We start from the raw sequence: 8,551 nt of genomic DNA, 5'->3' as shown, positions 1-8,551 counted from the left end.
GCTCCTACTTGGAAATTTCAATCCACTAACTTGTATTCAACCTGAATACACTCATCGAAAACTCCGACTCTAGCTATCTCAAGCTAGTCCACTTATTTTTCGGGTACAAGCCAACCCAATACACTCCGATTCAAGGTTCGGATCAATCTTCCCTTATTTTGGAACCCTTCCAAAATAAAAAACAATAACTCAAACAGAGTATAACAATCAATAGCACAGTAAATACAGAAGAAGCTCCTTTAATGAACGAATGAGGCTTTAAATATACTTTACTCAAAGAGAAGAAAGCTCTTTTCGATTTCTTCAAGGTGGTTGGAGACTTGAATGTGCACTTGAAAAGTTGGTGAGCTTGAATTAAAAGCTTCTTGAATGCTTTGAGTGAGCTCTTGCTTAGGGCTGAAAAGTAAGCTTGAAATTCTCTTTTCAAAAATCTCTTCTCTTGATGATTCCCACCTTTTTGTCCCTTTTATAGCTTTAAGAAATGGTGGAGAACAATCTGAGCTGAAATAGAGCCGTTAGACCCCATTAAATGAGCATTAAAAGCACTTAAAATGGGTTAAAAACTAGCCATTGTGAAACTTTCCCGTCATAGGGGTCGACTCATGGGTCGACTCATGCTCATGGGTCGACTCATGGGTCGACCTCTGTGGAAAAACAACAGAAAACCAACAGAAAATCAAGGTTCTGTAAATTTGGCCTACAAATAGCAGAGATCGACTCATGGGTCGACTTATGCCTGGAGGTCGACTCACAGACAGTGCCAAGACTGTGCCAGCAAAAATTCTGCGTGCCAATCAGCTCATTGTGCCATGAGTCGACTCATGGGGTCGACTCAAATTTTCAAACATGGATATCTTTCAAAATACATGTCCAAAAATAATAAAATTTTTACCAATGGATCACAAATCTTTTATTCTATCACTTAATGCTTTCAAATCAGGGTTTGATAAAATTACGATTTTGCTCCTGAAAAGCAATAAGTCTTTTTCAAGCGAAAATCATTAGTACCCCTTCAAATGCTTTGTAATCATCAAAATTAATTCAAGGAGCAATAATCTCTCCCTTTTTGATGATGACAAAATACTTGAGCAAAAGTGTTGCTCTCTAGATTGATTTTGATGATTACAAAGCAGTTGAAGGGGTACTAATAATTTTTATTTGAAAAAGACTTTTTGCTCTTTAGGAGCAAAATTATAATTTTACCAAAACCCTGATTTGATAGTATCAAATGGTAGAACAAAAGATTTGTGATCTATTGGAAAAAATTTCATTATTTTTGGACTTGTATTTTGAAAGATATGTATGTTTGAAAATCATGAGTCGACCCATGAGTCAACTCATGGCACATGAGCTGTTTGGCACGCAGATTTTTTGGCTTGGCACAACCTGTGAGTCGACCCATGAGTCGACCCCCAAGGCATGAGTCGACCCATGAGTCGACCCCTGCAGTTTTTAGGTCAAAAATCACAGAACCTTATTTTCTGGTATTCTTCCACAGAGGTCGACCCATGAGTCGACCCCCAAGCATGAGTCGACCCATGAGTCGACCCCTGTGACGGGATTTCTCCACAACGGCTAATTTTTAACCCATTTTAAGTACTTTTAATATTCATTTAATGTGGTCTAACGGCTCTTTTTCAGCCTAGAATGTTTTCCTCTATTTCTTAAATCTATAAAAGGATCCAAAAGGTGGGAAACAAGAGAGGTTTTTGGAAGAGTTAAGAAGAGCATTCAAGAGAGCATTCAAGAGTATTCAAAAGAGAGATTTTGAAAAAGGGTTTTTCAAGCTAACTTTTCAGCCCTAATCAAGAGTTCATTCAAAGCTTTGAAGAAGCCCTTAAACCAAGCTCACCAACTCCTTAAGTGCACATTCAAGTCTCCAACCACTTTGAAGAAATCCGAAGAGGGTCTTCTTCTCTTGAGTAAAGTGTATTTAAAGTTATATTCGCTCATTAAAGGAGCTTTCTCTGTACTTGTTTGTGATATAAATTGTTATACTCAGTTTGAGTGTTTGGTTTTGTTTTGGAGGGGTTCCAAAATAAGGGAAGGTTGATCCGAACCTAGAATCGGAGTGTATTGGGTTGGCTTGTACCCGAGAAATAAGTGGTCTAGCTTGGAATAGCTAGAGTCAGAGTTTCCGACGTTTGTATTCGGGTTGAATACAAGATTAGTGGATTGGAATTCCCAAGTAGGAGCTTGGGGAGTGGATGTAGGTGCAAGGTTGGCACCGAACCACTATAAATCCTTTTGTTTGTGGTGTGCATATTTGCTTCCCTTTAACTCTTCATTATTTTCTTACATTCTTGCTTTTAGCCATTAGTCCTGAATTAATTTAACTCTCCATATTCATTTAGCTATTGCTAAATATTTTTCATAAGTCATAAGTTAAGCTTAAAATTTTTAGAAACCCAATTCACCCCCCTCTTGGGTTGCATAGCTGGACAACAAGTGGTATCAGAGCCCGGTGCTCTAGCCCTTCTTTGATCTAAACAATCAAAGAGCCAAAGATCTATGGCAACCCACGTCGGCACTTCTCTTGTCGAGGGGCAATCCACCAACCGACCTCCACTTTTCAATGGGTCTAATTACACCTATTGGAAAGCTCGAATGAAAATATTCATACAAGCACTCGACTATGATATGTGGAGTATCATAGTGAACGGTCCTCACACACCCACTGAGATTATAGATGGTGAGGAATCAACCAAACCCAAGAAAGAATGGGATGAGGTTGATAAGAAGATGGCCCAATTAAATGCTAAAGCAATGAATGTTCTTTATTGTGCTCTTGATGCAAATAAATTTAATCGCATTTCTACTTGCTCATCTGCTAAAGAAATATGGGATAGGTTAGAAGTAACCCATGAGGGAACCAATCAAGTAAAAGAGTCTAAAATAAACATGCTTGTGCATAAATATGAATTGTTCAAAATGGAGCATGATGAGTCCATAACAGGAATGTTTACTCGCTTTACTGATATTATTAATAGTTTAAAGAGTCTTGGTAAGTCCTACACTAACAGTGAGCTTGTAAGAAAGATTCTCAGGTCCTTGCCAAGAACTTGAGAAGCCAAAGTGACTGCCATCCAAGAAGCCAAGGACTTGAACACTCTACCTCTAGAAGAGCTTCTTGGATCTTTGATGACTCATGAGCTAAGCATGAAGCAACATCAAGAGGAAGAAGTCAAAAAGAAAAGAACCATTGCCCTCAAATCCACAGCTCCACCTATTGAAGAAACTGATGACACTGAAGATGAAGAACAGGATGAAGAGATGGCACTCATCACCCGAAGATTTAAAAAATTTTTGAGAAAAAGGAAACAGGGGATGAGGAAGAGGCCATTCACAAAAGGGGAACAAAGCAAAGAAAAAGAGAAAGACAAACCCCTTATCTGCTACGAGTGCAAGAAGTCGGGACACTTCAAATCCGAATGTCCACAACTGAAGAAAGGTCCCAAGAAGTTCAAGAAGAAGGCCATGATGGCCACATGGAGTACGAGTGATGACTCAAGCTCCGATGAGGAAACCTCAACCGAACAAGCCAACCTGTGCCTTATGGCACACGAAAATGAGGTAATTTTCGAAACCCCTAGTGACTTTACATTTGAAGAATTACATGAAGCATTCTATGATTTAGTTGATGAATTAAAGAAACTAGGGATGAAGAACAAAGAACTAAAATTGAAAAATCAATCTTTATTTAAACAAACTGAAAATATTTCAATTAAAAAATCCACCCTGCTTCAAGAAAATCAAAGCTTAAAGAATGAAATCGCCAAGCTAAAACCAATAGTAGAAAAGTTCACCTTGAGTTCAAATAAACTCAATATGATTCTTGATAATCAAAAAGCCGTGTATGATAAGGCTGGACTTGGCTATAACCCCTTGAAGAAACAAAAATATCTGAAAAATATTTATATAAACTCTTTAAGTAACAAGTCTACCAATATTACTTGTTTCAAATGTGGTATAGTAGGACATAAATCATACACTTGCTTCTCTAACAAATCTGCAAAATCAACTATAAAGAAAATATGGGTTCCAAAAAGAACCATTATGACTAACCAAAAAGGACCCAAGAAAGCTTGGGTACCTAAAAGAAAAACTTGACTTTTGCTTGCAGGTGTGTCTAGCATCCCAAGGAGGAAACAGAAAATGGTATCTTGACAGTGGATGCTCGAGACACATGACTGGTGATGAATCACAATTCATCACGCTTGATGCTAGGGATGGAGGGATGGTCACCTTTGGAGACAATGACAAAGAAAAGATCATCGGTATAGGTAACATTGGTATCACTCCCTCCAAATACATTGAAAATATTTTGTTAGTAGATGGTTTAAAGCACAATTTACTAAGTATTAGTCAATTTTGTGATAAAGGATATAAAGTTATTTTTGAATCATCTGTGTGCATTGTAACTAGTCCTGTTAATGATGGCATTAAATTTATTGGACATAGACATGGTAATGTTTATATGGTAGATTTAAATGATTTAGTCAAAATAAACATGCAATGCCTAGTATCCTTAAATGCTAAAATTAATGAGACAAGTTGGCTTTGGCATCGCAGACTTGCACACATTAGCATGCATTCTCTTTCAAAATTAATTAAGAAAGAATTAGTTCTTGGTTTGCCAAAACTGAATTTTGAAAAGGATAGAATTTGTGATGCATGCCAATTAGGTAAACAAATAAGAGTTTCATTTAAATCCAAAAATATTGTTTCAACTTCTAGACCTTTAGAGCTTTTGTATATGGACTTATTTGGACCAACTAGAACCACTAGTCTAGGAGGAAAATGATATGGTTTTGTAATTATAGATGATTACTCTCGTTTTACTTGGGTTTTTTTTTTAGCACACAAAGATGAAAATTTTCATATTTTCACTAAATTTTACCGAAAAGTCACTAATGAAAAAAGATTTTCAATTCAAAATATTCGAAGCGATCATGGAACTGAATTTGAAAATCAAGACTTTGAAAACTTTTGTGATAAAAATGGAATTGGCCATAACTTCTCTGCTCCTAGGACACCCCAACAAAATGGGGTAGTAAAAAGGAAAAACAAAACCTTAGAAGAAATGGCCCGTACCATACTTTGTGAAAGCAACCTTCTAAGATATTTTTGGGCGGAAGCAATTAACACAGCATGTTACATTTTAAATCGTGCCTTGATTAGATAAATTTTAAAGAAAACCCCCTATGAACTTTGAAAAGAAAGAAAACCAAATATTGCATATTTTCATATTTTTGGTTGCCGATGTTTTGTGTTAAATAATGGTAAAGAAAGACTTGGTAAATTTGATGCAAAATTAGATGAAGGTTGTTCACAATCACCCTAAGGTACAAATGACTTACCCAAAGAATGGAGGTATGTTCACAATCACCCTAAGGAGTTAATTATTGGTGATCCTATGTATGGGGTAAAAACTCGTTCTTCTCTTAGAGATGTATTTAATCATTGTGCTTTTGTATCTCATCTTGAACCAAAAACTATTGAAGAAGCTGAAAATGATCATAATTGGATTAATGCAATGCAAGAGGAACTTAATCAATTTGAAAGAAATAATGTATGGACTTTAGTATCAAGACCTAAAAATTATTCAATAATTAGCACAAAATGGGTCTTTAGGAACAAATTAGATGAACATGGTAATGTAATAAGAAATAAAGCAAGATTGGTTGCTAAAGGTTATAATCAAGAAGAAGAAATTGATTTTGATGAGACCTTTGCATCTGTTGCTAGATTAGAAGCCATTAGACTTCTACTTGCATATGCTTACTTTATGAAATTTAAATTATTTCAAATGGATGTCAAAAGTACTTTTTTAAATGGATATATTGCTGAAGAAGTCTATGTAGAACAACCCCCGGGATTTGAAAATCATGCTTTTCTTAATCATATTTTTAAATTAAATAAAGCTTTATATGGATTAAAACAAGCACCTAGGGCTTGGTATGATAGGCTAAGCAAATTTTTACTAAATAATGGTTTTTCAAGAGGTAATGTAGACACAACCTTCTTTATTAAAAGAAATCAAAATGACATGTTAGTTATTCAAATTTATGTTGATGACATTATTTTTGGGTCTACTAATGAGTCTCTTTGTCAAGACTTTGCTAAGCTCATGCAGGGAGAGTTCGAGATGAGCATGATGGGAGAACTCACTTTCTTCCTCGGACTCCAAATCAAACAAACAAAAGAAGGAATCTCCATCACCCAAAGCAAGTACACAAAGAAACTACTCAAAAGATTTGGAATGGAGAACTCCAAACCAATTGGCACACCCATGAGCCCCTCATGTAAGCTTGACAAGGATGAAGAAGGTAAATGTGTAGACTTAAAATATTATAGAGGTATAATTGGCTCTCTATTATATTTAACTGCAAGTAGGCCTGATATCATGTTTAGTGTTTGTTTGTGTGCTAGATATCAATCTAATCCTAAAGAGTCTCACTTGAATGCTGTTAAAAGAATCCTTAGATACTTGAATGGTACTCAAACTCTAGGGTTATGGTACTCTAAGGACTCACTAATTGATCTATTAGGATATTCAGATGCTGATTTTGCTGGATGTAGATTAGATAGAAAAAGCACAAGTGAAACTTGCCAATTTCTTGGAGTTAACCTAATCTCCTGGTTTAGCAAGAAACAAAATTTGGTAGCACTGTCTACGGCTGAGGCCGAATACATTGCAGCCGGAAGTTGTTGTGCTCAAATCTTGTGGATTAAGCAACAACTCGAAGACTTTGGTATCAAACTTAATGACACACCCATAAGATGCGACAACACAAGTGCCATAAATCTAACTAAAAATCCAATTCAACATTCAAGGTCTAAGCATATTGAAATAAGACATCATTTTATAAGAGAACATGTTCAAAACAAAGATATAATTCTTGAATATGTTTGCACTGAAAATCAATTAGCTGATATCTTTACAAAGGCCCTTAGTGAGGATAGATTCTGTGAAATTAGGAGAAATCTAGGAATTCTTGATCCTTATGCCTAAATGTTTCTCAAATTTCAAGAAATCAATGTCAAAATTTCTTTGAACTCAATTTCTATCATCTCTCTTGGTCCTAAAAGCTCAAGATTATCATTCTCACAACTTGTCATTGAGCAAAATTTCTTCTCCCAAAATTGTGAATTTTTTTGGAATTTATTCATATTTTTTCTGAAATTTTGTGAATCATGAGTCGACCCCCTAGGGTCGACCCTATGGCATACTTGAAATTATTGCCAACTTCCCACGGGCTCTTTTCTTTTTAACTTGAAGCCCGTTCATGAGCCGACTCATTCTTCTTCTTCGTCTTCCTCCCTCCAACACTCATCGTCCTCATCCTCATTCTCTCCAAAACCAAGGATTTAGCCCTAAAGCATTCTCCCTTCTCCTCTCCACCTCAAATCACCTCTTGAGAAAGGAGCTTCTCGCATCTTTCTCCCTTGATTGAAGCGGTTGGAGCGTGCCCTAGCCTCCACCGTTCTTCTCAAAACTGTCTCTTCTCTCCGCCAAAATCCCTTTCCATCCTCTTGTAACCCTTCTTCTACTCATCCATTTGATCCTCCGAGTCTCCCTGCCTGCTGTTGTGGTGAGAATGGCCCCAAAGATGAAACTCCCTCAAAGAAGAAAATCAGTCCATGAGCTGGAAGAAAGCATCCGCAGAAAAAGGCAAGCTGCTCAGTCCTCCACTGCTCTCATTCCGGCTTCAGTGTCTGCTCAAGGTCCCTCTCAGTCTCCCCTTAGCCCTAGCAAAATCCCTCTATCTGATAGGAAGGTTGAAACCGACAAGAATGTGAATTTTAGATTCTTTAAAAAAGAAGGTTTCTCCTTTGGGACAAAGATAAAAAACCAAGGTTGGGGTTTTTACTGCTCTCTCAAGGAAGTTACTTTTGTAGACTTGGTTAGAGAATTTTATCAAAATCTGCATTATGGCAATGGAACAGTAACTTCTACAGTTAAGGGAGTTGATATCTGTCTGGATCCTATTATTTTGGGAGAGATACTACATTTGCCCTGTGAGGGATATTCTTACATGGAACTCCCAGTGAAGGAAGAGGGGATCAATGTAATTCTAGGAGGAACCTACTCGGAAAGTTTGAATAAATTGGAAGCCAAAATTTTGTCAATTGAAATGAGAATCTTACATCAATTAGTGACAAAGCTTTTCTTCTCAAGGAGTGGTAGGCATGACCTCCTTTCTGGCCGAGATATTTGTATAATGTTTCATGTGATCACTCAAATCCCATTAAACCTCCCTGCTTTAATGATTGAGGCCATGAGAGAGACACTGAACAGATCCAAGGCACATCTGCCTTTTGGTATGGCTCTCACACTAGTTTTCAGGAGGTTTGGAGTCAGTTTTGAGGGGGAGGCATCAGCTAAGCTTTCTCACGCAGACACCATCAACCAACACACTCTGCACTGCATGGGATTCACTAAAACTGATGGTGGTTGGATCAAGGGTTCTGAAGACAGAGCTGAGGAAGAAGGTCCCTCATCTCCTCTCCATGACTTCAGGGCAGCATCTCCAGATATCCACTTTGT

This window comes from Elaeis guineensis, chromosome 8 (assembly GCF_000442705.2).
Source record: "Elaeis guineensis isolate ETL-2024a chromosome 8, EG11, whole genome shotgun sequence".
Taxonomy (NCBI): domain Eukaryota; kingdom Viridiplantae; phylum Streptophyta; class Magnoliopsida; order Arecales; family Arecaceae; genus Elaeis; species Elaeis guineensis.
The sequence above is the reverse complement of the archived record's forward strand: the minus strand, read 5'-3'. Positions refer to the sequence as shown.